Raw genomic sequence first — 10,051 nt, 5'->3', positions numbered from 1 at the left:
CTGTGCCATCATTTATCGCCACTGTGCCCATCAATTGTCACCACTGGCCATGCCATGCCATCAAACGCAGCCACTGTGCCATCAATTGTCGCCACTGTGCCCATAAATTGTCACCACTGTGCCCATCAATTGTCACCACTGTGCCATGCCAAACACAGCCACTGTGCCATCAATTGTTACCACTGTGCCATCAATTGTCACCACCGTGCCCATCAATTGTCACCACCGTGCCCATCAATTGTCACCACCGTGCCCATAAATTAGCGCCACTGCGCCCATAAATAAGCGCCACTGTGCCCATAAATTAGTGCCACTGTGCCCATAAATTAGCACTACTGTGCCCTGTTAAATGCTGCCACTGTGCCCTGTAAAATGCCCCCTACCCCCGCCCGGAACTTACCTTTCTGGGGTTAGTCATCCTGCTTCCACCGTCCCTTGATGTTATTTCCGGCCCTCGATGACGCTTCAGCCAATCAGGTTACCGGTAACCAGAACCGGTGAACCTGATTGGCTGAGACGCCTGTCAGTGTTAGCCAGGGAACGCACCACCTGTGTGTCCCCTGGATTACGGTTTGGAAGCCGATCACAGCCTGAGCCGCTGGCTCTGATAGGCACTTCCAAAGCCAACCATTATTCAGATGGCCGGCGCTCACCAGGGGCCCGGCCATTTGAATAGTGGGCGGCAGCGACAATACATGGATTTATGCAATGCATGAATCCATGTATTGTATTCAGTGGTGGTGCAAGAGCGAGAGGGGGCGACGCTCCAGCGCCCTCTATGGACACCCCGCCGCTGGCACCCAGTATATCATTTAGTCCTGCTCAGCCTGTCTTATACTGCCTTTGGCTACTGTACTATTTGTTCATACTGTTTAAATATCCATCATTTTCATTTACAAATATGAACTCTGCACATTGTACATAGAGCACCCCTGAACCCTGCACTCTGTACATAATGCACTCCTGAACTCTGCACTCTGTACATAGAGAACCCTTGAACTCTGGACATAGCACATCCCTAAACTCTGCACTCTGTACATAATGCACTCCTGAACTCTGCACTCTGTAGATAGCACACCCCTGAACTCTGCACATGGCGCACTCCTAAATACTGCGATTGGTATATAGCACACCCCTGAACCCTGCACTCTGTACATAATGCACTCCTGAACTCTGCACTCTGTACATAGAGCACCCCTGAACTCTGGACATAGCACATCCCTAAACCCTGCACTCTGTACATAATGCACTCCTGAACTCTGCACTCTGTACATAGAACACCCCTGAACTCTGGACATAGCACATCCCTAAACCCTACACTCTGTACATAATGCACTCCTGAACTCTGCACTCTGTACATAGAACACCCCTGAACTCTGGACATAGCACATCCCTAAACCCTACACTCTGTACATAATGCACTCCTGAACTCTGCACTCTGTACATAGAACACCCCTGAACTCTGGACATAGCACATCCCTAAACCCTGCACTCTGTACACAGCGCACCCCTGAACTCTGCATTCTCTACATAGCGCACCCTGAACTTTGCACTCTCTACACAGGGCAACTCGGGAGCTGCACTCTGTACTTAGCGCATCCATGAACTTCACACATAATGCACTTCTGGTATTTATTTCCCCTTTAAGGTACTTTCACACTTAGGCTGGAGTCCGTTAGTGGTAAAGCGCTGCTAGTTTTAGCGGTGCATTTCAGCCATTAGCAGAGAACTTTTAACCCCGCTAGAGGCCAAAGAAAGGGTTAAAAGCGCCACCGTGTTGCGGCGCTGCCGATGCATTTTTTAGGCGCTTTGGCAGTGCTGCCCATTCATTTCAATGGCAGGGCCTTTTGGGAGCAGTGTATACACCCCTCCCAAACCGACTCAAAGATGCTTCTTACAGAAATTTTTTCCCGTCCCGCAAGCGCTCCACTCCAATGTGAAAGTACTCGGGCTTTCACACTGGGGAGGCATGAGAGGTGTATTTCAGGCGTTACTGTTAGCGCTAAAATGCCTGAAAAGCGCCTCAGTGTGAGAATTATTTTTTTGAACATGCTGCATTTTTTAACGTAGTTTTAAACAATATCGTTTTTCAGGTTGTAAAAAATGATCGTGTGTGGGCTAAAACGACGTTTTAAACCCGCGCATGCTCAGAAGCAAGTTATGAGACGGGAGCGCTCATTCTGGTAAAACTACCATTCATAATGGAGTAAGCACATTCATCACGCTGTAACCATCAGAAAAGCGCGAATCGTCTTTAACTAACACGGAATCAGCTAAAGCAGCCCAAAGGCGAATGGAACTTCCCATTTATAGTGCCGTCGTACGTGTTGTACGTCACCGCGCTTTGCTCGATCATTTTTTAAAAACAATGGTGTGTGGGCAACTTTGTTTTAATGATGAAGTTGGGAAAACATTGTTTTTTCGACATGCTGAAAAACAACGTTTTTTTTTCATGCTGAAAAATGATCGTGTGTACGCGGCATAACACTGTGATGGAGAAAAGTCAACTACCAGTAAATTGTTAACAGGATTTCAGTGACTCCTAAAAGAATCTTGTGGGAGGTCTATATAGCTTTGCTTATTGTAGCCAAGCCAGACAGTATTTGAGAACAAACAGCAACCACGACTGCTCCCCTAGTAAAGGTGGGCTGGCATACAGTTGTGTTCAAAATTATTCAACCCCCCCAATGCTGTAAAGGGTTTTAGGGAATTTAGTGTACATTTGTAATTGTATTCAGAATGAAATCCTACAAGGACTTCTTAAATAACCATATGCAACTAAAATGACATCAGTTGGTTTTGTAATACAGTAGTAAATGTTTATTTTGTGAATTCTTCATTTACACAATTATTCAACCCCTTAAAGACTACCACTCTGAAGAACAGAGGTTCATTGAAGTGTTTTCAATCAGGTATTGAAAACACCTGTGGATGTCAGGGAGCAGCAATAAAGCCTAATAAGCACCAATCAGGCAGCTTTAAAATGACTGTGATACTCAGCTCCTTCTAGACATTTACTGGTGTGGTTACAAACATGGTGAAGTCAAGAGAATGGTCCAGGAAGACAAGAGAAGAGGTGATTACTCTTCACAGGAAGGGCAATGGCTATAAGAAGATTGCAAAGATGTTAAACATACCAAGAGACACCATAGGAAGCATCATTTGCAAATTCAAGGCAAAGGGCACTGTTGAAATGCTACCTGGTCGTGGCAGAAAGAAGATGCTGACTTTGACTGCTGTGCGCTACCTGAAGCGTAGAGTGGAGAAAAGTCCCTGTGTGACTGCTGAGGAACGGAGAAAAGATTTGTCAGATGTGGGTACTGAAGTTTCTGCTCAGACAATACGGCGCACACTGCGTAATGAAGGCCTCCATGCCAGAACTCCCAGGCGCACCCCCTTGCTGTCTCCAAAGAATAAGACGAGTCGACTGCAGTATGCAAAACTCATGTGGACAAACCACAGAAGTTTTGGGATTGTGTTCTGTGGACTGATGAAACAAAATTAGAAGTGTTTCGGCCCATGGATCAACGCTATGTTTGGAGGAGGAAGAACAAGGCCTATGATGAAAAGAACACCTTGCCTACTGTGAAGCATGGTGGGGGGTCAATCATGCTTTGGGGCTGTTTTTCTTCTGCAGGTACAGGGAAGCTTCAGCGTGTGCAAGGTACCATGAATTCTCTTCAGTACCAGGAGATAGTGGATAACAATGTGATGCAGTCCGTCACAAACCTGAGGCTTGGGAGACGTTGGACCTTTCAACAGGACAATGATCCCAAGCATACCTCCAAGTCCACTAGAGCATGGTTGCAGATTAAAGGCTGGAACATTTTGGAGTGGCCATCGCAGTCACCAGACTTAAATCCGATTGAGAACCTCTGGTGGGACTTAAAGAAAGCAGTTGCAGTGCGCAAGCCTAAGAATGTGACTGAACTGGAGGCTTTTGCGAATGACGAATGGGCGAAGATACCCGTAGATCGCTGCAAGACACTTGTGTCAAGCTATGCTTCAAGTTTAAAAGCTGTTCTAACTGTAAAAGGATGTTGTACTAAGTACTAAGATTGAATGTCAACTGGGGGTTGAATAAAACTGATAATGATGTGAGCACAGAAAAAACATTTGTGGTTATTTCATTATAAATGTTATGTTATATTTGTCTGACCTACACGTGCCTCTTTGATTTAATTGTAAGCAGGATGACTGAATGATCAAAATCAATGTCAAACTGGCCAAAACAATCAATTTCAGTGGGGGTTGAATAATTTTGAATACAACTGTATGTCACTTGTTGTTAAAGGGCACTTGGCCTTACAAGGGAAAGTTTTCTCTGGGTGGGATTTCTTGATCAGATGCATTTTCACAAGCACCTCACGCTTTGGTTCTAGAGATGGGTCTAACAAACTCTTATGCCGCGTACACACGATCGTTTTTCGGCTTGTAAAAAACAACGTTTTTTTAACCACTTCCATACCAGGCACTTACGCACCTTCCCGCCCAAGCCAATTTTCAGCTTTCAGCACTGTCGCACTTTGAATGGCAATTGCGCGGTCGTGCGACGTGACTCCCAAACAAAATTGGCGTCCTTTTTCCCCCACAAATAGAGCTTTCTTTTGGTGGTATTTGATCACCTCTGCGTTTTTTTTTTTTTTTGCGCAACAACTAAAAAAGACTGAAAATTTTGAAAAAAAATTACGTTTTTATTTTTTTCTGTTAATTTTTTTGTAAATAAGTAAGTTTTCTCTTTCAATTACGGGCACTGATATGGCGGCACTGATGGGCACCGATGAGATGGCACTGATGGAAATCGATGAGGTGGTACTGACGGGCACAGATGAGGTGGCACTGATTGGCGGCGCTGGTATGCGGCACTGATGGGCACACATAGGCGGCACTGATGGGCACACATAGGCGGCACTGATGGGCACACATAGGCGGCACTGATGGGCACACATAGGCGGCACTGATGGGCACTCATGGGCGGCACTGATGGGCACTCATGGGCGGCACTGGGCACTCATAGGCGGCACAGATGGGCACTCATGGGCGGCACTTATGGGTGGCACTGATGGATACTTATGGGTGGCACAGATGGGCACTGATAGGTGGGCACTGGGCATGGATGGGCACTGTGGGGTGGCACTGATGGACACTTGGGGTGGCACTGATGGACATTGTGGGGCAGCACTGATCTACCCATGTTGCCAGTCAGTGCCCATTTGTGGGCACTGATTGGCATCTTTTTTTTAAGACTTTTTTTTTTTTTTTCAATGCTTTTTTTGTTTTGTTTGGCCTACCCTGGTGGTCCAGGGTGGGCTTCCCTGGTGGTCCAGTGTGGTGATCCGAGGGGGGGCTGCGCTGATAAACAATCAGCGCGAATCCCCCCTGTCAGGAGAGCCACCGATCGGCTCTCCTATACTCGCGTCTGTCAGTCCATGGACGTCCTGTCAGGATTTCAGAACCACTTCCCAGACGTAAATCGGCCATAGGCCGGGCGGGAAGTGGTTAAAATGTCATTTAAAATGATGGTGCGTGGGCTTCACATCATTTTTCGGCTTCTGAAAAACGACAAAAAAAAATTCAAACATGCTGCATTTTTTAACAACGTTTTAAACTATGTCGTTTTTCGGGTTGTAAAAAATCGTGAAAAAACCTGCGCATGCTCAGAAGCAAGTTATTAGACGGGAGCGCTCGTTCTGGTAAAACTGCCGTTCGTAATGGAGTAAGCACATTCATCATGCTGTAACAGACAGAATAGCGCAAATCGTCTTTTACTAAAAGGAAATCAGCTAAAGGGTGACGTCATCCGAATGGAACTTCCCCTTTATAGTGCCGTCATACGTGCTGTACGTCACCGCGCTTTGCTAGAGCATTTTTTTTTTTAACGACCGTGTGTGGGCAACGTCGTTTTAATGATGAAGTTTGAAAAAACATTGTTTTTTCTACATGCTGAAAAACGTTGTTTTTTACATGCCGAAAAATGATCGCGTGTACGCGGCATTATGCTCTATACACACAACCAGTTTTCCTGACATGCCAAAACCTGACGTGATTCCTCTCAAGCCTGCCTTGCATAGACACGTTCAGTCAAAAAAATGGTCGACCAAAGCGCAGTGACGTCCAACACGCACGACAGCACTATAAAGGGGATGTTCCATTCAAATGGCCCCACCCCTTGGGCTGCTTTTGCTGATCCTTGTGTTAGTAAAAGTTTGGTGAGAGACGATTCGCACTTTTCAGTCTTCGTGCTTTTCAGTCCGTTACAGCAGCGCTCAAAAATTCCACTCGCCTGCTCGCATTTTGAGAGTGGATTTTGAGGGATGGGCGAGTGTGGGCTGCCTGGGAGCGTAGGTGGGGGGGGGAGAGGAGAGGTGCTGTCGCTGCCGCCGTCTAGTTGATCAGCACGCAGGGAACATAACAGCTTTTATTTCAATAGCTGTGTGTTCCCCGCCGCGCGTCGTCATATATAGCCCCTCCCCCTTGTCCAGGAACTTTAATAGACAGATCACCCGTCCCAGGATTGGACAGGTGGTTTGTCTATCAAAGTACCCGGACAAGGGGGAGGGGCTATATATGACGACGCGCAGCGGGGAACACACAGCTATTGAAATGAAAGCTGTTATGTTCCTGTTATGTTTATGGCTACACATGGCTGCATTTGGGGACACAAGGCTGCATTTGGGAACACAAGGCTGCATTTAGGGACACATGGCTGCATTTGGGGACACAAAGCTACACATGGCTGCATTTGGGGACACATGGCTACATTGGGGACACAAGGCTGCATTTGGGGACACAAGGCTACACATGGCTGCATTTGGGGACACAAGGCTGCATTTGGGGACACATGGCTGCATTTGGGGACACAAGGCTACATTTGGGGACACAAGGCTGCATTTGGGGACACATGGCTGCATTTGGGGACACAAGGCTACACAAGGCTGCATTTAGGGACACAAGGCTACATTTGGGGACACAAGGCTGCATTTGGGGACACAAGGCTACACATGGCTGCATTTAGGGACACATGGCTGCATTTGGGGACACAAAGCTACACATGGCTGCATTTGGGGACACATGGCTACATTGGGGACACAAGGCTGCATTTGGGGACACAAGGCTACACATGGCTGCATTTGGGGACACATGGCTGCATTTGGGGACACAAGGCTGCATTTAGGGACACAAGGCTACACATGGCTACATTTGGGGACACAAGGCTGCATTTGGGGACACAAGGCTACACATGGCTGCATTTGGGGACACAAGGCTGCATTTGAGGACACAAGGCTACACATGGCTGCATTTGGGGACACAATACCTGCACAATACCCTCCCACACAAAGCTCTGGACCCCTGCACAATACCCCCCCCCCCCCCACAGCTCTGGACCCCCTGCACAATACCCCCCCACACACACACACACACAGCTCTGGACCCCCGCATGTTGCATAGCTCTGTGTTCGTTCCTAATTTGCACTTTCCTATTCAGAATCACAAGATGGACCACCTAGCAACCAATCACCTGCTACTCCTCCGGCATTTCCTGTCCTCTGTTTAATGCTGCTTTACCTTCTCTCACTCTCTCTCCAGTCCCTTGCTGTACAAGAGAGCGAGAGACTGCGTTTTTTTTCTCTCCTGCTTGCGACGGCCGGTCCTGTATGTCACCTGGGTAGCAGTACAGTCCGCACCCGACTCAGGCACCCCCAGACCCTGTCACAGCTGGGCTATCCTTGCACTGTCAGGGTTTCACATAGACGCTGCGCTACCACGCCACTCTGTCACTGATTCATACTAGGGACTTGGAGGACGGGGGTGCCGCGGCCGCCCGACACCCCCCCAGTGTGTGACACCCGGGGAGAATCGCCCCCCCGTCCCCTAGTTAGTACGCCACTGCTGAAAACCAATCACTGCTTTCAGGATTTCAAAGGGTGTAGATTTCACTTCTTCAATACCCATCACAGTTTCGTTCCCGCGTTGCGAAATTTGAGAGTTACGTAGTTTGCGTAAGTGAATCGAGAATGGCGCTGGACACCATTCACGTTCACTTTGAAGCAAATGACGTCCTTGCGACGTCATTTGCCGCAATGCACGTCGGCAAAAGTTTCCCGACGGAGCATGCGCTCTACGCTCGGCGCAGGAACGCGCCTAATTTAAATGATTTCCGCCCCCTACGGGATCATTTAAATTGCGCGCGCTTACGCCGGGCATTTTGCCGGTGTGCCCACGCAATTTATGGAGCTACTGCTCCGTGAATCAAGGGCAGCGCAGTAATTTTGCGGGGGGCGCAGGGCAAAATCGTTGCCCTGCGCCTCCGTAAAAAAAACACAATTCTACCTGAATCCAGCCCATTGAAGACTTGGGGCCAGATCCACAATGAACTTACCGCGGCGTATCTATTGATACGCCGCATAAATTCTACGATGCGCCGTGGTATCTTTGTTTTGTATCCACAAAACAAGATACGCCTGAATGTGGGGTAGATCCGACCGGCGTACGTCTTAGTACGCCGTCGGATCTTAGGTGCAGATTTACGCTGGCCGCTAGGTGGCGCTTCCGTTGATTTCCGCGTACAGTATGTAAATTAGCTAGATACGCCGATTCTCAAATGTACATCCGCCCGGCGCATTTTTTTACGTCGTTTACGTAAGGCTTTTTCCCGCGTAACGTTACCCCTGGCTCTATGAGGTGTACGCAATGTTAAGTATGGATGTCGGGACAGCGTCGAATTTTCCGGCGTTTACGTCGTTTGTGTAAAACGTTCGCAAATAGGGATTTGCGTAAATTACGCTCGCGTCGAAAGTATTGACTATTTGCGACGTGATTTCGAGCATGCGCACTGGGATTCCATCACGGACGGCGCATGCGCCGTTAAAAAAAAAACGTAATTTACGTGGGGTCACGTTGATTTAACATAAAACACGCCCACATCTCAGACATTTGAATTTTGCGCGCTTACGCCGACACGTTTACACTACGCCGCTGTAACTTACGGCGCAAATTCTTTCTGGATAAGGAACCTGCTGCTATAAGTTACGGCGGCGTAGTGTATCTGAGATACACTACGCCTGCCTAAAGATAGGCAGTTCTTTGTGGATCTGGCCCTTGATTTTTATGCAAGATGGTGCTCCTCCACATTTTCCTATTATTGTTCGTTAACTGCTGAATGAACATTTTCCTGGGAGATGGTTGAGTCAACGTGGTCTGCATGAGTGGCCGGCCAGAAGACCTGATTTAACACCCTGCAACTTTTTTCTTTGTGGTTGGTTGAAGGAACAAGTTTACTCTACGAAACCAATGACTTTAGAAGAACTTGAAGGGCAACTACGAGAATTTTTTTCTGCCATCCCACAAGAGTTCCTGCGAAATCCTCACTTCCTGTTCTTCTTTCTGTAACTACACACGGTAATGCAAGGCTTTCTCCCTGGTGTGGAGAAAGCCTCTTTGGGGGGAGGGGTCGAGCAGGAGTGTCAGGACGCCCACGAACACACAGCTCCTTTCTCTATCTGCAAAGTAGAGAGTTTCCTGACACTCCTGCTTGCCCCCTCCCCCCTTAAGAGGCTTAGGGAAAAGGCAAGGGAAAACGCCTTGCATTACTGTGTGTAGTTACAGACAGAAGAACAAGAAGTGAGGATTTCTCAAAAGAAATAAGGACATTTAAAAGCAAAATCGAAGGGTGAGGTGAGTGAAGGAGGACTGCACTAAGGTAGAGGAAGATATTTACCTTTACATCCCCTTTAATTAAAACTCCATTTTATGTGTGTTCTTCTCATATTATTTTTTTGTAAAAATAATGATTAAAAAATAAATTATAAGATTTTCAAAATAAGGGCCCAGATTCACGTACAGCGGCGTATCGTTGTGCAGGCGTAACGTATCCTATTTACGTTACGCCTCCGCAACTTTTACAGGCAAGTGCCGTATTCTCAAACGAAAGTTGCAGCGGCGTAGCGTAAAGAGGCCGGTGTAAGCCCGCCTAATTCAAATGTGGTAGATGTGGGCGTGTGTTATGTTAATTTTATGTGACCCCCACGTAAATGCCGCTTTTTACAAACGG

Source organism: Rana temporaria, chromosome 6 (assembly GCF_905171775.1).
Source record: "Rana temporaria chromosome 6, aRanTem1.1, whole genome shotgun sequence".
NCBI classification, from domain to species: domain Eukaryota; kingdom Metazoa; phylum Chordata; class Amphibia; order Anura; family Ranidae; genus Rana; species Rana temporaria.
The sequence above is the reverse complement of the archived record's forward strand: the minus strand, read 5'-3'. Positions refer to the sequence as shown.